Source organism: Diceros bicornis, chromosome 33, assembly GCF_020826845.1.
Source record: "Diceros bicornis minor isolate mBicDic1 chromosome 33, mDicBic1.mat.cur, whole genome shotgun sequence".
Lineage (NCBI taxonomy): Eukaryota > Metazoa > Chordata > Mammalia > Perissodactyla > Rhinocerotidae > Diceros > Diceros bicornis.
In genome coordinates this window covers 3,072,335-3,095,799 of record NC_080772.1, presented here as the reverse complement: position 1 = coordinate 3,095,799, position 23,465 = coordinate 3,072,335, and the positions used below count along the sequence as shown (strand labels likewise).

The 23,465-nt window shown below is 37.6% G+C and overlaps 1 pseudogene; it reads right to left on the bottom strand.

The window, feature by feature from the left end:
• Nucleotides 1–23,465, bottom strand: part of LOC131396466 (disks large-associated protein 5-like) — a 36,372-nt pseudogene that overhangs the window by 1,992 nt on the left and 10,915 nt on the right.

The following is a 23,465-nucleotide window of genomic DNA, read 5'->3' as shown; positions in this document are numbered from 1 at the left end:
TCCGTGATTAGGGAGGAAGATTGGAACGGGGCACAGATAACTGGAGGGAGATGTGGACATCACAGGGTTGGTTGTATTTTTTTTTTAAATGTAAACAAAGATAAGACCCTTCACCATGTCTAAAAACTGATGAAAAAGAGAGAAAACAAGGCTGACTGACAGAATGAGAGGTCAATGAATAAAAGGTCTGGGGGAATGGTATCAAAGTATAGGTAAAAGATTCGTTTTATTTGTTTGATAATCTTAACACTGGCCTATAAAATAAAGTAGGAGAGAGACACCTGATGATAAGGGGCAAAATTATAAGGCTCTGATATAACGCTATACTGATACAGCCATTGTCTGTGTCACTGATGATATTATGTTGCCAGGACTAAGCACTCAATAAGAAATGCCAACACTAGCTTCGAAATGTTCAAGCATCCTTCCTGTTTAATAGACTTGAAATTCATTCAATCAACTTTGTCACTGTCCTCAGGGTCCTTGTCATGAGAATTCATTAGTAAAATAATCATATAATAAGGTTCTTTTAATACTCTAATATCTTAAACTGCTAAGATAGGATTCAAAACAGAGTTTTTATTTGGATTACATAGCATAATAGAGTACCAATTCAGAAACCTGATTTTATAACAACAGGCATGTTTCTAAAATCTAAAAGAAAAACCGGCAAGGCTCCAAGGTTGTTTGAGAAGTATCCATCTGAATCAAAAACTTGGGAGTTAAAATATTTCTATAAAAAAATTACTACAAATAGATAAGAATGGAATCTATCATGTTAGCAAAGCTAATTTTACTGAAAAAATAGGAAATTTTATACGATAAAATATGGGGAAGGAGAGAGATATTCTAAGAGTCATTGTTCCTCTTTTCTACCTCAAAAATTCTTTCATTTTGAAATATATCACACAAAAGAGTATATAAAACAGAGAGACAACATAGCCTATGGGTTAAGAACATAGGTTCTGGGATGAGAACCCAGCTCCACCTTGGAAAAGGGATTTAATCTTCCTGGGCCTCAGATTCCCCACCTGGGAATAACAGCACCCACTTCACATTAAATGAGTTAATACATGTAAAGTACTGGGAACAATATTTGGCACATACTAAGCATTATATAAATTATGTACTACTACTACTACTATTATTATTATGAAAAACTATATAAGTACAGTTTAAAGAATAAAACACACACACATACCCACTATTTAGCAACTCCGTAGCTCTCAGGGTGACCAAATTCAATCTCAGCCCCTCCTTCCCTCCCTCCAGGAATAACCTGAATTTTGTGTTATTTCCTTACTCTTTCTTCAAAGACAATCAGGACATTATAAGTAACATATGAAACTTATTTTGTAAAATGATGAAAAATCTGAAGCTAAATGTTTCTAAAGCTTAAATTCATTAAAGTAAAAGAGTTTATATTAGAAACCCACAAATTTACCCCAAAGACTGTTTTGCTTGTATTATTATCACTCTCCCACCCACACTACTCAAGTTTGGTCAGATTGTTGGATTTTTGGTGTAGATCCTGTATCTGTTAATAAATAAAGTACAAGTTTATCAGATTAATGCTAACTATATTAAATTTACAAACTAATGAACTGAAGCTTCAAAAAAATTGACAGTGACTTGGACTGGTGACATAAAATTAGGCTAAGTCATTCTCAATTTAGTATTCAAATCAAGAATTCTTATGGTAAAATTGTTCATTGTTGTTTTTGGTCTTATAAGCCTCAAAAATCTACATAAAGGATGTCATATATGAATAACACTTCCAAATTATTTTTGATCACTAAAATGGTAGGAGAGGTATCCTAAATTATGAAATGAGAACACAATCTCTCTCCCTTTTTTTTTTTCCCACAGTTTATTTATACATTCTTCTACTGAGGAACATATTCATTGCTTCCAAGTCTTGGCAATTATGAATAAAGCTGCTATAAACATCTGTGTACACATTTTTGTGTGGACATATGTTTTCAATTCATTCGGGTAAATACCAAGGAGCATGATTGCTGGATTCTATGGTAAATGTATGTTTAGTTTTGTAAGAAACTGCCAAATTGTCTTCCAAAGTGGCTGTACCATTCTGCATTCCCACCACGGATGAATGAGAGTTTCTGTTGCTCCACATCCTCACCAGCATTTGGTGCTGTCAGTGGTTTGGATTTTTGTCATTCTAATAAGTACGTAGTGGTATCTCATAGTAGTTTTACTTGGCAATTCCCTAATGACATATGATGTTAAGCATTTTATCTTTTCATATGCTTACTTGCTATCTATCTATCTTCTTTGGTGAAGTGTCTGTCTGTTTAGGTCTTTTGCCCCTTTTTTAATCAGGTTGTTTGTTTTCTTCTTGTTGAGTCTTAAGAGTTCTTTGTATATTTTGGAGAACAGTCCTTTAGCAGATACATCTTTTGCAAAATTTTCTCCCAGCATGTAGCTTGCCTTCTCTTTCTCTTGACACAAACTCATTTTATTTATACTTAATTTTTTTTGGTGAGGAAGATTGGCCCTGAGCTAACATCTGTTGCCAATCCTCCTCTTTTTTTTTTTGCTGGAGGAAGACTGGCCCTGAGCTAACATCTGTGCCAGTCTTCCTCTATTTTGTATGTGGGCCACCACTACAGCATGGCTTGATGAGTGGTGTAGGTCCATGCCCAGGATCCACAAACCCTGGGCCAACAAAGTGGACTGCGCCAGACTTAACAACTTTGCCACTGGGCTAACCCTGACACAATCTCATTTTAAAGGATTCAAATAGTATACTTACTAGCAGGATGGGTATGTATGATTCCCATCCTTCTGGTATTTCCAGTCTCCTCCAAAGTGGTAACCACTGTCAACAGTTTGGTAAATACGCTTTGAGTCCCCTTACTATGCAGTTATACAAATAGGTACTCTCAATACCCCCAAAAAATTAAATGTCAAAAAGACTCAGGATTACACTTATGACCAACTGATTTTCAACAAAAGCACCAATGCAATTCAGTGAGGAAAGGACAGTCTTTTCAGCAAACAGTATTGGGAAAATTGTATATCTTCAAGAAAAAAGATGAATTCAGACTCTTACTTACACCATACACAAAAATGAACTCCAGAGCCAGCCCCAATGGCCTAGTGGCTAAAGTTCAGCATGCCCCACTTCAGTGGCCTGAGTTTGGTTCCTGGGCACAGAACCACACCATTTGCCTGTCAGTAGCCATGCTGTGGTGGTGGCTCAGAAAAAAGAACCAGAAGGACTTACAACTAGAATATACAACAATGTACTGGGGCTTTGGAGAAGGAAAAAGAAAAAAGAGAGGAAGACTGGCAACAGATATTAGCTCAGGGTGAATCTTTCCCAGCAAAAAAAAAAAAAAAAATCACAATTTAGTTAAAAAAAAAATTAACTCCAAATGGATCATAGACCTAACTGTAAGAGCTAAAACTATAAAACTTTTAGAAGAAAACATAAGAAAATCTTTGTGACCTGTGGTTAGACAAAAAGAGTTCTTTGAAATTATGACAAAATCACAACATAAAAAAAATGCTTGATAAGTTGAAGTTCATCAAAATTAAAAACATCTGCATTTCAAAAGATACCATTAAGAAAATTAAAAAGCAAGCCACCAACTGGGAGAAAATATTTGCAAACATTTCCTTTTTTTTTTTTGCTCCAATTTCTTTTTTTTTTTAATTTATTTTTTTTTAATTTTTTGTTTATTGCAGTAACATTGGTTTATAACATTGTAAAAATTTCAGGTGTACATCATTGTACTTCTATTTCTGCATAGATTACATCATGTTCACCACCAAAATACTAATTACAACCCATCACCACACACATGTACCGAATTATCCCTTTCACCCTCCTCCTTCCCCCCTTCCCCTCTGGTAACCACCAATCCAATCTCTGTCCCTATGTGTTTGTTTATTGTTGTTATTATCTACTACTTAATGAAGGAAATCATGCGGTATTTGACCTTCTCCCTCTGACTTATTTCACTTTGCATTATACCCTCAATGTCCATCCATGATGTCACAAATGGCTGGATTTCATCGTTTCTTATGGCTGAGTAGTATTCCACTGAGTATATATACCACAGCTTCTTTATCCATTCGTCCCTTGATGGGCACTTAGGTTGCTTCCAAGTCTTGGCTATTGTGAATAATGCTGCAATGAACACAGGGGTGCATGTACTTTTACAAATTGGTGTTTTCAAGTTCTTTGGATAAATACCCAGCAGTGGGATGGCTGGATCATATGGTAGTTCTATCCTTGATTTTTTGAGGAATCTCCATACTGTTTTCCATAGTGGCTGCACCAGTTTGCACTCCCACTAGCAGTGTATGAGAGTTCCCTTCTCTCCACATCCTCTCCAACACATGTTGTTTCCTGTCTTGTTAATTATAGCCATTCTGACGGGCGTGAGGTGATATCTCATTGTAGTTTTGATTTGCATTTCCCTGATAGATAATGATTTTGAACATCTTTTCATGTGTCTGTTGGCCATCTGTATATCTTCTTTGGAGAAATGTCTGTTCAGGTCCTTTGCCCATTTTTTAATTGGGTTGGTAGTTTTTTTGTTGGTAAGATGCATGAGTTCTTTATATATTTTGGAGATTAAGCCCTTATCAGATGTATGGTTTCCAAATATCTTCTCCCAATTGTTAGGTTGTCTTTTCGTTTTGTTGATGGTTTCCTTTGCTGTGCAGAAGCTTTTTAGTTTGATGTAGTCCCATTTGTTTACTTTTTCTATTGTTTCTCTTGCCCGGTCAGACATGGTGTTTGAGAAGATGTTGCTAAGACTGATGTCGAAGAGCGTACTGCCTATGTTTTCTTCTAGAAGTTTCACAGTTTCAGGTCTTACATTCAAGTCTTTAATCCATTTGGAGTTAATTTTTGTGTATGGTGTAAGGTAAGGGTCTACTTGCATTTTTTTGCATGTGGCTATCCAGTTTTCCCAACACCATTTGTTGAAGTGACTTTCTTTTCCCCATTGTATGTTCTTGGCTCCTTTGTCAAAGATTAGCTGTCCATAGATGTGTGGGTTTATTTCTGGGCTTTCGATTCTATTCCATTGATCTGTGTGTCTGTTTTTGTGCCAGTACCATGCTGTTTTGGTTACTACAGCTTTGTAGTATATTTTGAAATCAGGGAGTGTGATACCTCCAGCTTTGTTCTTTTTTCTCAGGATTCCTTTAGCTATTCAGGGTCTTTTGTTGTTCCATATAAATTTTAGGATTCTTTGTTCTATTTCTGTGAAAAATGCTGTTGGAACTTTGATAGGGATTGCATTGAATCTATAGATTGCTTTAGGAAGTATGGACATCTTAACTATGTTAATTCTTCCACTCCAAGAGCACGGAATATCTTTCCATTTCTTTGTGTCTTCTTCAATTTCTTTCAGAAATGTTTTATAGTTTTCGGTGTACAGATCTTTCACCTCTTTGGTTAAGTTTATTCCTAGGTATTTTATTCTTTTTGTTGCAATTGTAAATGGGATGGTATTCTTAATTTCTCTTTCTGCTACTTCGTTGTTAGTGTACAGAAATGCAACTGATTTTTGTATGTTGATTTTGTATCTTGCAACTTTACCATATTCGTTTATTACTTCTAAAAGTTTTCTGGTGGATTCCTTAGGGTTTTCTATATATAAAATCATGTCATCTGCAAATAGTGACAGTTTCACTTCTTCCTTTCCAATTTGGATCCCTTTTATTTCTTTCTCTTGCCTGATTGCTCTGGCTAGGACTTCCAGTACTATGTTAAATAGGAGTGGTGAGAGTGGGCATCCTTGTCTGGTTCCCGTTCTTAGAGGGATGGCTTTCAGTTTTTAACCATTGAGGATGATATTAGCTGTGGGTTTCTCATATATGGTCTTTATTATGTTGAGGTACTTTCCTTCTATACCCATTTTATTCAGAGTTTTTATCATAAATGGATGCTGTATCTTGTCAAATGCTTTCTCTGCATCTATTGAGATGATCATGTGATTTTTATTCTTCATTTTATTAATGGGGTGTATTACGTTGATTGATTTGCGAATGTTAAACCATCCCTGCATCCCTGGAATAAATCCCACTTGATCATGGTGTATAATCTTTTTAACGTATTGTTGTACGCGATTTGCTAGTATTTTGTTGAGGATTTTCGCATCAATGTTCATCAGTGATATTGGCCTGTAATTTTCTTTTTTTGTGTTGTCCTTGTCTGGTTTTGGTATCAGGGTAATGTCAGCTTCGTAGAATGAGTTAGGGAGCTTCCCCCCCTCCTCAATTTTTTGGAAGAGTTTGAGAAGGATAGGTATTAAGTCTTCTTTGAATGTTTGGTAGAATTCACCAGGGAACCTGTCTGGTCCTGGACTTTTATTTTTGGGGAGGTTTGTGATTACTGTTTCAATCTCCTTACTGGTGATTGGTCTATTCACATTCTCTACTTCTTCTTGATCCAGTTTTGGAAGTTTGTATGATTCTAAGAATTTATCCATTTCTTCCAGATTGTCGAATTGGTTGGCATATAGCTTTTCATAGTATTCTCTTATAATCTTTTGTATTTCTGAGGTGTCTGTTGTAACCTCTCCTCTTTCATTTCTGATTTTACTTATTTGTGCCTTCTCTCTTTTTCTCTTGGTGAGTCTAGCTAAAGGTTTGTCAATTTTGTTGATCTTTTCAAAGAAACAGCTCTTGGTTTTATTAATTTTTTCTATTGTTTTTTTGGTCTCTATTTCATTTATTTCTGCTCTGATTTTTATTATTTCCCTTCTTCTACTGATTTTGGGCTTTGTTTGTTCTTCTTTTTCCAGTTCCTTCAGGTGCATTGTTACATTGTTTATTTGAGATTTTTCTTGTTTGTTGAGATAGGCCTGTATCGCTATAAACTTCCCTCTTAGAACTGCTTTTGCTGTATCCCATAAATTCTGGAATGTCGTATTTTCATTTTCATTTGTCTCCAGGTATTTTTTGATTTCTTCTTTGATTTCTTCGTTAACCCAGTCGTTGTTCAGTAGCATTTTGTTTAATCTCCACGTATTTGTGGCTTTTCTGATTTTCTTCCTATAGTTGATTTCTAGTTTCATACCGTTGCGGTCAGAAAAGATGCTTGGTATTATTTCAATCTTCTTAAATTTATGGAGACTTGTTTTGTGGCCTAATATGTGATCAATCCTGGAGAATGTTCCATGTGCCTTTGAAAAGAACGTGTATTCTTCGGTTTTTGGATGGAATGCTCTGTATATATCTACTAGGTCCATCTGTTGTAGTGTGTCATTTAAGGCCAATGTTTCCTTATTGATCTTCTGTTTGGATGATCTATCCATTGGTGTAAGTGGAGTGTTAAAGTCCCCTACTATTATTGTGTTACTGTCTATTTCGGTTTTTATGTCCGTTAATAATTGCTTTATATATTTAGGTGCACCTACATTGGGTGCGTAGATATTGACAAGTGTTATATCCTCTTATTGGATTGTTCCCTTGATCATTATGTAATGCCCTCCTTTGTCTCTTTTTACAGTTTTTGTTTTAAAGTCTATTTTGTCTGATATGAGTACTGCTACCCCAGCTTTCTTTTCATTGCCATTTGCGTGGAGTATCTTTTTCCATCCCTTCACTTTCAGTTTGTGAGTGTCTTTAGGTCTGAAGTGTGTCTCTTGTATGCAGCATATATATGGGTCTTGTTTTTTTATCCAGTCAGCCACCCTATGCCTTTTAATTGGAGAATTTAGTCCATTGACGTTTAAAGTAGCTATTGATAAGTATGTACTTACTGCCATTTTTTAACTTTTTTTTTTTCTGAGTGTTTTAGTAGTCCTTCTCTGTTCCCTTCTTCTATACAGAATTGATGGTCACTTTAGTTTGACCTCTGTCTGAAAGCTCTACTCTTTAACTCCTCTCCTCCCTCATGTTTTTGATATCATATCTAACCTCTTTGTTGTGCATTTGTATCCATTACGTTCTAATCATGGAAATAGATAATTTTTCCTATTTGTGGTCTTTTCTTTTCCCCTTAAATCAGTCCCTTTAGCATTTCTTGTAGCACTGGTTTCTTGGTGACAGACTCCTTTAATTTTTGGTTATCTGGGAAAATTTTGATCTCTCCTTCAATTTTGAATGATAACCTTGCTGGGTAGAGTATTCTTGGCTGTAAATTTTTTCCTTTTAGCACTTTAAATATATCGTGCCATTCTCTTCTAGCCTGTAAGGTTTCTGCAGAGAAGTCAGCTGATAGCCTTATGGGGTTTCCTTTGTATGTAACTTGACATTCTCTTGCGGCTTTTAGGATTCTCTCTTTATCTTTAATTCTGGACATTTTGATTATGATGTGTCTTGGTGTGGGCCTCTTTGGGTTTATCTTGTTTGGGGCTCTCTGTGATTCCTGTACCTGGATGTCTGTTTCCTTCCTTATGTTAGGGAAGTTTTCAACTATTATTTCTTGAAATAGATTCTCTGACCCCTTGTCTCGCTCTTCTCCTTCCGGGACACCTATAACACGGATGTTAGTGTGCTTGATGTTGTCCCAGAGGTCCCTTAGACTGTCCTCAGTCTTTTTAATTCTTTTCTCTTTTACCTGTTCACCTTGGGTAATTTCTTCTAGTCTTTCGTCCAGCTCACAGATCTGTTCTTCTGTATCCTCTACTCTGCTTTTGAGTCCCTCTAATGAATTTTTCATTTCCAGTATTGTATTCTTCATTTCTGATTGGTTCTTTTTTATATCTTCCATTTCTTTGTTGACATTCTCACTGAGTTCATCTATTCTTCTCCCCAGATCAGTGAGCATCCTTAACACTCTTTGTTTGAACTCTCTGTCGGGTAGGTTGCTCATTTCTGTTTCACTTAGTTCCTTTTCTGGGGTTTTGTCCTGTTCCCTTACTTGGAATGTATTCTTTTGTCTCTTCATTATACCTCTTTCCCTGTGCTTGTGTCTACGTATTAGGTAGGTCAGCTACGTCTCCTGCTCTTGGATAGGTGACCTTATGTAAGTGATGGCTTAGGAGGCTTCCAGTGTGCTTCCCTCAGTTCTCAATGTTCCAGGCGTGACCCCTATGTGGGCTACGTGTGTCCTTCTGTTGTGGCCTGTTTGCTCTCCCTGTAGGCACCCAGGTAGGTGGAGTTATGCTCTTGGCCAGCTGTTGTAATGCTCAGCTGCTTGTAGTTGTTGTGGGCCCTTCAGTCTCTTTATCAGGTGTGAGGATCCCCAGCACAGTTGGCTGCAAGTTCTAATACTACATTTGTGTTGCAGTATTTCTTTTAAGTGAGTAGGCCCCCAGCATGGCAGGTTGTTAGGCTCAGGGCCTTACAATTGCTGTAAGCCTCTAGCTTATTAGGTCTCTTGTCAGCTCTCTGAGGATTGCAGCTGGGTGGGGCTGGCCTCAGGCACAGGAGCACCCAATTGTTTCAGGTTTTGGAAGGTGGAGCAAACCTCCTATGTGGGTCTTTGAGAAGTACAAGTCTTCTGCAGCTGAGAAGCCCTGCTGCCCACAGGTCCACAACACAGTCAACACAGTCCTGCCCCATGTGAGTGCCCTGACCTCCCCAAGCGGACCCAGTCTCTCCACGGCGGGAGTCCCACACACTCCGCCACCGCCCCACACTCTCCACCCACTCCTTGTGCACACCCTGCCCTGCTCAAGTCGGCTCAGTTGCCAGGCTGCAGAGAATCCAGTCACCAATCTATGCAGGCCCACAAGTTGCCTGAGGGCTTGTTGTTGGGTGGGGCCAGTCTCTAGGGTGGGCTGCCTGCCCTGGCTGAGCTGGATTAAATTGGTGCTCTAGCAGGTGGGGCAGACCCTGGGCTAGCAGGCCTCAGGGAGAACTCCAATGGTGTCTGTGTTAGCACGCCCACACCAGGCCACAACAATGGCCGCTGCCAATGTCCCAGTCCCTGGAGAGGTCTCACCCCTCACCGAGATATACTCAGGGCCTTTTAGGTGAGTCTCTTGTCACCAAAGCACTGTACATCTTTCTTTCTGGTGATTTTAGGGTGCTTCCTGAAACGGGTGAGTTTGCGTGTGGGCCCTTTAAGAGCCAGTTTTAGTTTCTTTGTGAACCGGGTTTTCTGGGGGTGCTCCCCAGTGTTTTAGTAGCAGGCACAGTCAGATATTATGCCGCTGGTCTCGATTGTGCTGGGTCCACAAAATGCCCACAGCGGGGGTGCTCCCTGGCTCAGGGCCCCGCGCCTCCAGGGAGGGCTGCGGACCTGTGAGCTGCTCCCGGCGACCGTGAAGCTGGCGGCTTGTGAAGGCGGCGATTTTCTCTCCAGAAGGGAGTCTCTGCCTCTCCCACCTCAGTTAGGATTGTCCGTTGTTGCAGGAGTTCCTCTCATCCAGTTTTCTGTTCTGTCTCAAGGGTAATTTTTCCACGAGTAGTTGTAATTTGGCTGTGTCCACGGGAGGAGGTGAGTTCAGAGTCTGCTTACGCCGCCATCTTGACTCCTCCTCAGTTCCAATTTCTTTTTGCCGGCTTTTGTCAGGCGTTCCCGTATCTCATCATCTGCAGTAGTCCAGGGAGAAGGCAGGTCTTCCAGCCAGAGAAGGCAACTTGCCAGCCAGTGTGGATCCTGGCAACTACGCCAAAACATTTCTAAGTCTCCTGGGTCCCCCGCGTCCTTCCTACGATCCTGCACAGGTCACAGCCACGACAGAGCTCGCAAACATTTCTGATAAAGGACTTGTATCCAGAATATACAAAGAACACTTACAACTCAATAATAAAAAGACAAACCCAATTAAAAATGGGCAAAAGATTTGAATAGACATTTCACCAAAGAAGACATATGAATGGCTAATAAGCACATGAAAAGATGCTGATCATTACTCATTAGGGAAATGCAAATCAAAAATACAATAAGACACTTCACACCTAATAGGATGGCTATACTAAAAAAGACAGCAGCAAGCACTTGTGATAACGGGGATGCAACAGGAACTCTCACACTTTGCTGGTGGGAATGGAAAATGGTGTAACCACTTTGGAAAACAGTTTGGAAGTTTCTCAAAAAGTTAAACATAAATTTACCATATGATCCAGCAATATCTACCCAAGAGAAATTAAAACATGTCCACACAAAGATTTAAGTGAATATTCATAGATTATTTATAATCATCAAATAGTAGAAACCATATATATGTCCATCAACTGGTGACTAAAGTGATATATCCATATAATGAAACACTACTCAGTAATGAAAAGGAACAAAGTATAGATACATGTTACAACATGGAGGAACTGCAAAAACATCTTGCTAAGTGAAAGAAGCCAGATACAGAAGACCACACATTGTATGATTCCATTTAGTATAAAATGTTCAGAAAAGGCAAATCTACAGAGATAGTAAGTAGATTAGTGGTTGCTTGGGGCTGGGAGTGGGAATGGGAATTGACTGAAAACAGGCAAGAGGGATCTTTTTGTGGGGAGAAAATGTTCTAAATTTGGATTGTGGTGATGGTTGCACAACTCTATAAATTTACTAAAAATCATTGAATTTTACACTTAGAACAGGCAAATTTTATAATATGTAAATTATACCTCAATACAGCTCTTTAAAATAAATAAAGGCCCCAGGAGCCAACTTGAAGAGGCTTCCACTGGCCAAAGCTGGGAAATGAGCATCAATAAAGATAATAACTGTGAGCAATGCAAACACAAATACCTTTAAATCCATAAATTAATAATGATACCAAAAAACACAAAATTAATTGGTCACCATTGAAGGATGCTAGTGAACCAACTAATTATTATGACAACTGGTCATAAAGTAAGGCTTACATTATTATGACTACATAAGTACTATTCACATTTGGGCCGTATAATTACTGAGAATACTGTCTGTCTTCACTTTTTTCTTTAGACTTAATCATTGTTTTGCTTTTTGCTTAGTTTTTTTGTGTATCTACCATCAATTCACCTCTAAACTCTGCACAATAAGTATAAATCTCCTCTTAATACATTTAGAAACACAAACCAATTAGGTATTCTATTCAGCTCAGCTTCTGAGACAGGACCTCGCAGGCCCTGCCTCCTGCTCCAGTCTGCACTGCTGCCTCCTAAGCTTGCTTCCTACTGTCTTTACTCACCTCGGCCATGATTCCCTTAGATGCTTTCTGGGGATCGGTCCCACCTCCTCCCCCTCTCTTGGCTTACTCTCTCATTTTTGTGAGGTCCATTCTCATTTTCCTGAGACAGGGTGAATGGGAGGTAAAATGTGAGACTTTGTGTGTCTGAAAAATGCCTTTCCACCCTCACACTTGATTGGTGGGTATAGAACTCTAGGCTGAGAGTGATTTTCCCTGAGAAGCTTGAGGGCACTTTTCTCCCAGCTTTTGATGTTGCCGTTGAGAAATCCAGGGCTATTCTGATTGTTGACCCTTTATATGAAACTCGTTTTTGTTGTCTGGAGGTTTCTAGATTTTTCTCTTCATCCCAAGAGTTGTACAATCATATTTACTTGTGCACTGGTGTGCATTTACTCTGATTCACAGTGCTAGGCACTCACTGGGCTCCTTCAATCTGGAATTCAGGTCCTCTAGTTCTGGGAAAAATTTTTAAACTATTTTATTGATCATTTCCTCTCCACTATCTTTTCTGTTCTCCTTTCCTGGAATTCCTATTATTTGTATATTATACTTCCTAAACTGGTCCACTTAATTTTCTTATCTAATCTCTCCTATTTTATATCTCTCTTTTTGCTCTATTTTATGGGAGATCTCAACTTCATATTCCATCTTTCTATGGAATCTTACATTCGTGCTCTCATAGTTTTTAACTTCAAAGAGCTATTTTTGCTGTTCTCTGAGCGTTCTTTTTTAAATAGCTGTTCTTATGTGGCAGAAGAAATGTCTGGTCTCTTTCAGAATATTAATACTTACTTTTAAAGTTCTTTTTGGGGCTGGCCCCATGGCGTAGCGGTTAAGTGCACAGGCTCCGCTGCTGGTGGCCCTGGTTTGGATCCTGGGAGCGCACCGATGCACCGCTTGTCAGGCCATGCTGTGGCGGTGTCCCATATAAAGTGGAGGAAGATGGGCATGGATGTTAGCTCAGGGCCAGTCTTCCTCAGCAAAAAGAGGAGGATTGGCAGATGTTAGCATAGGGCCGATCTTCCTCACAAAAAAAAAAATAAAGAAGGAAAAATAAATAAAGTTGTTTTCTCCTTGTCTTAGCTCCATTTCCTCCACCCAAATGGCTCTCTTCTTATGTTTGCTTTGGCCTCTTTCTTTCAGGTTACAGGCTTTCCTCGAATGTCTAATGATTGTTGGCTATTGGTTCTTGAAATAGTATTTTATATGCTTATTTTTAAAATAAGCTCAAAAACCTAGAAAGTGTCATCTCTTCCCATACCTTTACTGATCTTCCTAGTAATTCCCTCTATCACAGCACTTTCTACACTAGATTGGAATTACATGTAATGTCTGACTCACTAAGAAAACTATAAACTCCTCTGGGGTAGAGAATGTGCTTCATCTATCAGCTCCTCATACAACGCCTGGCACACGGTAGGAACAATAACTGCTGGATGGACACAACTACTGAAGACTCAGTGTAGTCATTTTCTCAAGTGTGGAATCACTATAGACTAGTCAACAGTTGAACAGAATCTCAGCTTCCAACCCATATAGAAATTACCCCGACAGTATGAGGGGATATCAGTCATAAAATGTAGACAGTGCTTTACAGTTTATAAAGGGGCTAATATCTCCTTTAATATTACAGGTGCCTAAGCAGTTATTATTAACCCCATTTTACTACTGTTACCTCATTTTCAAAAAAACGAGTCTCAAAAGTTAATCTATTCAAAACACTTGACCACATACCTGAAAGCAAATCATATCCCAAAAGCCATCTAGATTTGTGCAGGTGGTATCCTTTTCACTTCGTTTATATTCACAATCGTCCACCAGTCCTTCAAACCGTTTGAACCTTTCCTTCATAAGGTGTCTTGTTTGACCAACAGTGATGCGAATAAGACCTCTGGCTAAAGGAAATATGAGATTTTTAAAAGTTAAAGAATAAAACAGGACCTTGATTGCAAGCCAACCAGCTGAGAAGACGACGTCACTCCAAATATCCTAGGGCTTACAGAGTCAAACTCTTACCTTAGAGCAAAAGAAAAATCCACTACAAAACTTTGTCATACAAATACTGAGCGTTAACTCTCTGCTTCTATTCCCCCTAAAAGTTAGCAATATTCATTCTCATACATATTGCTACATAGTAAACAGCATTCTACTCTCCTTGTATTTTGTAAGAATTCAACCTCAAACAACTCACTGTACATCAGTATCTAAGGACTTTGTACAGCACACAAATGTTTTTTTCCGACTCAGCTTCCCCAAATAAGATTAAGGAACTTTTCAGAAAAATCTGTTCCATATTTATTTAGGTAATTTTCATTCAGAAAATATTTTTATATAATTAAACAATACTAGATATAGATGTCACTCAAAAAGTCACAAAAAATCTAATAATAAAATAGGCACATGTCTAGCTCTCAGGAATGATGGCTGATATTCTAATTACATCTTTTAAGTTATGTACCATTTTAGCACAGAGATATTAGGGAACATGTTGAGATATGAAAAGTTCTTGCTATTTTGAATAACAAAACTATAAAGTTGGACAACACTAGATTTTTATGTTTCAGATAAATGTAACCATATTAAAATAAACAAAGCTAAGACATAAAAAATATAAATGTTCCCTCACCTTCATCTGGAATGTCCAATTCAAGCTTCCTTTCCCACTCAAGGCAGTATGAGGTTAACTTTTCAGTTTCTGATGGGAGAATAGTTCTAAAATTATGACATATGTTTCAGTTTTACAAATGTTTCTCATACTAATATCTAAGTATTAGCAATATGACACTCATACAACAGTAATTTTCCAGAGTTGATGCTTAATTATTATATGAACTGTGATATATTATAATCCATAAACACAAGTTGACATGTCCGTCCCTCTACACCTAAAGCTAACGTGGAGGGTTAATGCCAAGAGCCAGTTTTCAAGCTAATATTTCTCGTTCTTTCTGTTGTTATTTTGCAGAGGCTGAACAGAAAGAACCAGACATGCCTGAGTTCTCTTTTTAATTCTCTGTTATTGTCCATGGAACTAAGACCAACCCAACTGCCAAGAGCCAGTTGAAGCTAAAACCTGTAAGACTGGAATTACAGTGTTAGGGCCTCCCAGACTCTAGTTATTAGACTGCTTGTCCAAAGGCAGTGGTTCTCAACACAGGTCAATTTTGCCCCTAGGGGACATTTGGCAATGTCGAGAGTATTTGTGATTGTCACGAACTAGAGGAGTGCTACTGGCCTGGGATGCCACAAAACATCCTACAATGCAGAGGACAGCCCCACAGCAAGAATTATCCAATCTAAAATGTCAGAAGTGCTGGTGCAGAAACCTGGCCCAAGGTAAATTTAATCTATTTCTTTATAAAAAGCATCCTGGCAGGAGAAACTGAGGATAGTTTTTGTTTCTTAGGAGAAAAATTTAGCTGTTTCTATCTAACGGCATAATAGAGAACAACTTAATTAATGAGAAAGGAGACCTGGCTTAGACCTGATATTATTTAGTTGGGTAAATTGCTTATTATCTCAATATCTCAAACAACACAATGGACTAGCTACTCTCTAAAATCCCTTACAATTCTAAAATCTTATGTTCTAAAAACAATTGAAGTGGGTCTCAAACATATAAAAAGATACTCATTTATAATAGAACAAATGAGTATTAAAACTATAGCAAGATAATATTTGTTATCTATTTGATTGGCAAAACTCAAAAAAATTGTTAATACTGCATTGGAAAAGGAATGAGAATTTTCTTGCTACATTCACTCAAGAATAACAGTATGTAATCATTTCCTGTGTGATGTGGAGCGTTGGGGCCTTTCTCCAAATGCAGTCCTCTTATCTGTGTCCAAGGCATTTAGGTGACATGGCTGAGATTCCCCAAACGAGATGTTAATTTTCAGTCTTCATAGTTGGAGAAACATAATCCTATCTTATGCTGTAGTGGGCCAAGGAGCCTCCCACCATCTCCCTCTATCCTTCTTTTATAAGATAAACATTAACTTAGTTTTTTGTGGAGAAAAAAAGGTATGAGAAAATAGGAACTCCCATACTTTGCTGGAGGGAATGTAAATTGAGGTCTTTATATATTTGCACAGGAGAGAACTGAAAAGCATACAAGGTTGTTCTTTGCAGGCTTGACTGTAATAGTAATAGACTGAACCCAATGTAAATAACCAGCAACAGGGATCTATTAAGTAAATTGTGGTATATCCATATAATTGGATACAATGTGGCCATTAAAAAAACACACACACAAAAACATGTGGAAGTTCTTTAAAGTACTAAAATGGAATCTCTCCCACATTTAACATTAAATGAAAACAGAATAGTATGCTATTGTTTACACAAAAAAAGAAAAATGTATGTTTATCTACATATGCATTATCTATCTCTGGAAGTATTTGAAAGAAATGAATAACTTGCCTCTATGGAAGGTTCAAACTATGGGGTTGGGAGCAGGGTTGGGACAAAGACTTCTCACTTGTACCTTTTTCTACCTTTTAAATTAGGAACCACATGAATGTACTAGCTATTGAAAATATTAAAATTTTAAAAGTAAATAAAAATCACCCCAAAGTCAGTTTCCTCCTAGTTCATCTACATATTATATTAAGGTTAGAAATAGTTTAATTTTGGGGACAGCCCAGTGGCGTAGTGGTTAAGTTCACGCACTCTGCTTCTGGAGCCCAAGGTTCACAGTTTTCGGATCCTGGGCACAGACCTACACACTGCTTATCAAGCCATGCTGTGGCAGGTGTCCCACATATAAAGTAGAGGAATATGGGCACAAATGTTAGCTCAGCAAAAAGAGGAGGATTGGCAACAGATGTTAGCTCAGGGCTAATCTTCCTCAGGAAAAAAAAAAGTTTAATTTTGGTTTTAAATGTCTAGATATTAGTACAAAATTCTTACACTAGGAACAAATGCACAAACCTGAAATACAGAACATTGTGATATGACTGGGATTTCTGATCTTCATTTATTTCAAGTGATGGGACTTCTTTTATTGGAAAGCCATCTAAATTTTTAGTAGTAGTTTCATTTCTATTTAAGATATACTTTATGGATTAAAGAAAACATTACACGTAAATTTCAAAGCAGCAACTCCTAAAATGACATCCCCCACAAGACAAATTTGTTAAATCCTTCAATTTTTTTCAATGTTGAATTTAAAATTTTTATTTCTGCCTCAATGATTTCATTCATCAGATCTCCTCTAAAGTGTCTCTCAATATTCTTCATCACTTCAAATTTACACTTATGTCCCCCCTTCTCAGTGTGTATTCCTCATTCCAGCTCTGTCTCCAGATATCCCTCCCCATGCTTTTCCATCTCTTCTGACCCTGAGATCACAATCCAGAACTATATGGTGAGCTATATGGTGAGCTATATGGTGAAAAACGCTCTAAACAATCTCCGGTAAATCATAATCCAGAAAATCAAGTAAAAATTTCATTAAAATACCATACCTGTATCCCCAACTGTTAGATAACCCAAAGGATATTGTAATTGATTTGAATCCTGATGTACTGTCTGGAGAGAGTAAGTTTGATATTTCTGTGCCAAAATTTCTTTTGCTGCTTGAGTCTTATCACTAAAAATGATAGCAAAAATATACTCCATGAAACAAGAACCCCATATATCTAATTGAAGGATTTCTAAATTATGTTGCTTTTTAAAAACCTGGGATACAATAGAAATGTTGCTCTTTTTTTAAATGTGTCTATTCTGGAGGAGAAAAAATGCAAACACCTACAGTGGGAATGTGCATCTGTACTGACTGTGATGAGACCCACAGATATGAAGACCTCTCAACAGGACGGAAGCACTGAGGAGTCTTGGATGCTGCTGAGCAGTTCCTAGTAAATTTGCCGCCAGCCAGTCTTTGCAAAACAAACTTGTCATTTCTTTTAAAGATTCAAACCGATTTTTTCCCCCCACTTTGCAAGTTAACATTTTGTCTTTAGAGGCAGTTTTTCTAAAGTAATACTCAGCGAAAAAACACAAACAACAACAAAAAAATCCAAACCATGTCTGAGATACAGTTCAGCAATTTCATCTTTCTAAAAATTTATTTCTAAGTGTTATAATAAAGTCACTTATTAAAAATAAAAAACACAGATTGAATCATGAAAATAATAACAATGCAGAGAAAATATCAAACCTATCAAACACATTATTGTAGACTTCTGAAAAATTTTTTTTGAAAGATCAAATTTTCATGACTTATAATGAAGAAAGTTTACTAACTAAATAACTTAAAAAACACAGGCCAGGGATGGGCCCCATTGCTTATGAGTTAAGTGCTCGCGCTCCGATACTGGTGGCCCGGGTTCGGATCCCGGGCGCGCACCGACGCACCGCTTCTCCAGCCATGCTGAGGCCACATCCCACATACAGCAACTAGAAGGATGTGCAACTATGACATACAACTATCTACTGGGGCTTTGGGGAAAAAAAGGAAGAGGATTGGCAATAGATGTTAGCTCAGAGCCGATCTTCCTCAGCAAAAAGAGGACAATTAGCATGGATGTTAGCTCAGGGCTGATCTTCCTCACAAAATACAAACAAAGAACAAAAAACAAAACCAAAAACACAGGCCAAATCTAAGAAAAGCATTTGTTATCCATCTTCACAAGGAATTCATTATTAACATTACATTCTTACACTTCTGTTTTTACAGGGCCCCAGGTGCACCTAGGTGTCAAAGCAGTTGTACCTCTGGGAGTCACAGGTGTGGCCAGATAGGTCTTCAGACCATCTAGTGGCTGAAACACAAAACTTCAGGTGCAAACAATCGCCTCCCTTTCATTTTTGCAGTATCTGTCCTAGGTAACTTTTCCATTTTTGATAATACACCATCTGGATCCATTCTATTTGTCACACTGGTTTGTGACTCCAAATCAACTTTAAAAGAAATGACCCAGATGTGAATAAACAGAATAGAGTGAGAATCTCTCTTCTGGGGATATATCCAACCAATTTTTCAAGCCTGAAAATGCGAAAGTTAAGAGATATGTCCCATGTACATAATTTAAGAGACAAAAAAATACAATTAAATGTATACATGGAATCAGAACACCAGCTACATAAACCATTGTTACATTCCAGAAAGAGAGAGAACCAATCCTTATTTAAAAAACTAAATAATAGGTTTTAGGTATTACAGCAAATTAAAATATATGAAAACTAAGGTGGAAAAATTTACTCACCTAACAAATACATATCTTTTTACTTAAATTATATTGATAATTACAATAGTTTGAGAATCAGAAATCCAATGTTTATTGGATGACTACTATTGTCCAGGACCAAATCCTTTTTTTAAATAACCTTGGATTATTATAAATAATAATCTTATCATGTTAGTAATTTTTTTTTTTTTTGTGAGGATGATTAGCCCTGTGCTAACATCTGCCAATCCTCCTCTTTTCACTGAGGAAGATTGGCCCTGGGCTAACATCCATGCCCATCTTTCTCTACTTTATATGGGACGCTGCCACAGCATGGCTTGACAAATGGTGCATCGGTGCACGCCTGGGATCTGGACCTGTGAACCCCAGGCCGCCGAAGCAGAGTGGGTGAATTTAACCACTATGCCACAGGGCTGTGCCCCCTAAAATATTTTTCAATGTGACACAGTAAGATTAACCATATAAAATGTGAAACATATTTTCTTTTTCAAGTCAATTTGTTACTTGGTATTTTTTTTATTGCAATATAATTGGCATATAACATTATATTAGTCTCAGGTACACAACATAATGATTCAATATTTGTTTATTGTGAAATGATCACCACAGTAAGTCTAGTTAACATCCATCACCACACACAGTTACAATTTTTTTTTCTTGTGATGAGAACTTTTAAAATCTACTCTCTTAGCAACTTCCAAATACACAACACAATATTATTAACCGTAGTCACCATGCAGTACATTACATCCCCAGGACTGACTTATTTTATAACTGGAAGTTTGTACCTTTTGACCCCCTTTGCCCATTTAACCCACCCATTTAAACACAATTTTCAGAGGTTTCTACGTTTCTGATTTTTAATGAGATATAAATTGAAAGCAGAGTATTTCTACCTGGACAAGAGTTTAAGGGTAACCCTGTCCCTCAGGCCCGTGTGGCAGGGAAAGTAGAAACCAGTGATAATCCTTAAGGAGAAAAGAAATCTCAAGGGAGGAGCTATGACGTCCAGCTGCTGTCAGTGAAGATTCACCCAGTACAGCCTTGCTTGGAGGATCTATGTCTGAGTTTTAGTAAGAATCTAGTCAGGTTTCTTACACTTTGGTGTAACTTTTTTTTTTTTAAGGCTAAGGAATTGTAGCATGGATTATAAATCAAAGGATTGGGTCTTCAAAGTGGTGGAACTTTTATGAAGACTCTACCAGGTACTATGCTAGATGATATCAGAAACATTAGGTTATTTAATTCTTAAAACTACTCTATGTAGGTATTACATGTTGCAGGTGGGGAAATAAACTCATAACTTGCCCAAGATTATATAGCTAATTGGAAGCAAGACAATATGCAAACTCAGGCCTAACTGAATCCCAAGTCAATACATTTTGCCCTGCTCCACCCTCTCTCTTAGCTAATATCTCATCTGAAGGTTTCTGTCAGCTGTGTTTTTATGTTTTTCTCTCTCTTCTGTTAACCAAATTACACTTTCTCTAACTATAAAGCTCTGAGGACAAGACACCTGAAAAACAATAACAGTAAATCCTCTTGATGCTTTTTTATGGTTCAAGAGGTTTTCACACACGTGTAGCTTAACTTCTTGAAGCAGTTCTCTATGCTTAATCTCAGCTTTATGAAAGTAGCAATGAGATTTTCAAAGTATCTAGAAATAAACAGATGTTTATACTCTACCTCGCCAGGTTTTCTTCTTTGTTTTTGGCAGGTCTTCCTTGATTGGATGCCTTTCTTTCTGTTTCATTTTCCAAAATAAAAATGCAATAAGAAATCCACTTTGACTAGATAGAAAATACTGCGTTAAAAGTACTAGATAATTTGGGAAAGGAAAAAAGGCAATAATAGGAAGGTATGTCTTAAAGGATTTTACGATTAAAAGTCATATTCTAAAATAGGACGAAAACAGATGAAATTTCTTGCCAAGTATAGGCCATCTGTTTTCAAAATGAAAGGTGTTAAGGTATTTTACCTTTTGTCTCTGAATATCAAATGCATATTTATTATAGAAAATTAGGAAAGAACAAAAACAACAACAATCCAAAAAAATCACCCAAGATTACATTATTCAGATATGATCACTGTTGACACTTCACGGTATGTTTTTCCAGTTTACTCTGATGTTCACATATTCACATACATTTTTTAGAATTTTGATCTTACTGTTCAGACTTTGACCTGTTTTCTTTGCCCACCTAATACATCCTGAACCATGTCATGCGCTGTTCTTTCACTACATTGTTCTTAAATGGTTACATTGTATTCCACCAAATGGGCTGACTGTAACTTATTGGGGCCGTTAATTTTCACTTTGAAGCACCGTTCACACCAGTTCAGATACCTCGCCGTTTGAGCCCCTCTGTGTGCCAACTGGACGGCGGGGCCCAGAACCTGTCTTCACGAATTGGAATCTCACATTTCCTCCTCTCCTCCTCAAAGAAGTACATGATGACTTTAAAAACTGAACACAAGAAACCACAGGGCCCACAACATTCTGCTTCAGCCACTGATCGGGAGCCAGGTCTCACCGTGCGTCGCTGCCACCGCGGCCTCGGCGGAGGAGGGAGGCCAGGCTGCTGCGGGCCGGGCGCGGCTGCAGTCATTGATCGCGTCATGCTCGCGGACGTGGGCGCTGCAGGCTGTCCAGCTGTGGGAACAAGCAAATTAAATGCTTTCTGTAACTACTAAATTACCCTTCTGGCAGCATCAGAACTTACAGTAATGGCTAATATTCCTACCTTTTTTCTCATCGTCCACTTTCTTTTCAGAAGTTTGTCTTTGACCAGATCGGGTTGCTCAAACATCACCCCCATGGCCAATCTATTTAAAAGATTAGGTGCTATGTGATTTAATTGCATAATGAATCAAACGACCACATTTTTAATCTGTAAATTGATCCCTCATCTGAAATCTACTGTAAATGACCCAGCAAAAAATCCACCACCGCAAATAAAATGAGATGAAGAAAAAAGTTTCCCATTATATAAATTTCCTTACAAGCTTTTTTAGGATCCTAAAATTTGGAAAATGCTAATAGCCAAAGCTATTAAAAATAGCTGGCTATAATCTTCTGAGAGCCCTAAAATATACCAGCATGTTTTCACTTCAAGACTTTTGAATTTTGTCTAGAAAATTCTTCTCCTGGATAGAACTCTTCCCATAGTTCACTCTTCCACTTCCTTGAAGACTTTATTCAAAACGCCACCATCTCAGTGAGACACCATCAGAAGTTCACCCTGCACCAACTTCAATACTCCCCATCTCCCTTCTCTTTTTTTATCTCCTCCATAATATTTATGACCATTGTACATAACTATATATTTATCTTTTTATTGCCTATCTCACATGTAAGCTCCATGAAAACAGGGAATTTTGTTTTATTCACTACTATATCCTAGAGCCTAGGGGAATATGATCGTGATTCAAAATTTACTGAATACATGAAACGTAGCTTTCTCACCTGATAAAGAGGCATACTATTTCCCTCTTTGCCCACTTCACTTTATTTTAGTAAGGCTCCTAGCAACTTTATCCATAATGGTGTTCTGAAGACTCTTATCACCTCACCCTGTGTGCTTTATATCCCTATCTGCATTTTATAGTGACATGGATGCACAATAGAAGCCCAGTAAACAAACAGAGTGTGACACAAAGAGTTGGTAACAGATCTCATAAGGGGTGTTGAGAAATGACTATTTTAAGTGAGTGTTTCCTTAGCATCTAGCTAAAACTGCTCTATGTCACCATACTAATAACAGGGATTTGGGTACCATTTAACTCTAGTAAAATAATCACTGCTTGAAGCTGATATTAGATTTAAAATGAATTTACTTACTTTGAGAAAAAAATACAATTTGTCATTTTAGTAACTATTACCTACTAACTGTCAACTACACCCTAGTCAGGGCCATTTGGTCTTTGGCCTTTGACCTTGTAATCCATACAAGATGGAAGAGCCTTAAAACAGTCAAAAGAAGATAAAGTTAAAAAAAATAAACTGGCAAAATTTATTTCCATATCTCATTATGAAATAAAGTTTCCATTGTAAAGTTAAATTTAACCCTTAATCATTTATGGCAAAAGGATACTTGCCAAAAATATACTTACTAACTTAAATTACTATTTTTTCCAGTTCTGGCATGATTTAAATTATGTTTAATAACTTTAAAACTTACTCATATTTCTCAGTGAGGAGAAAGAAGAAGTTTCA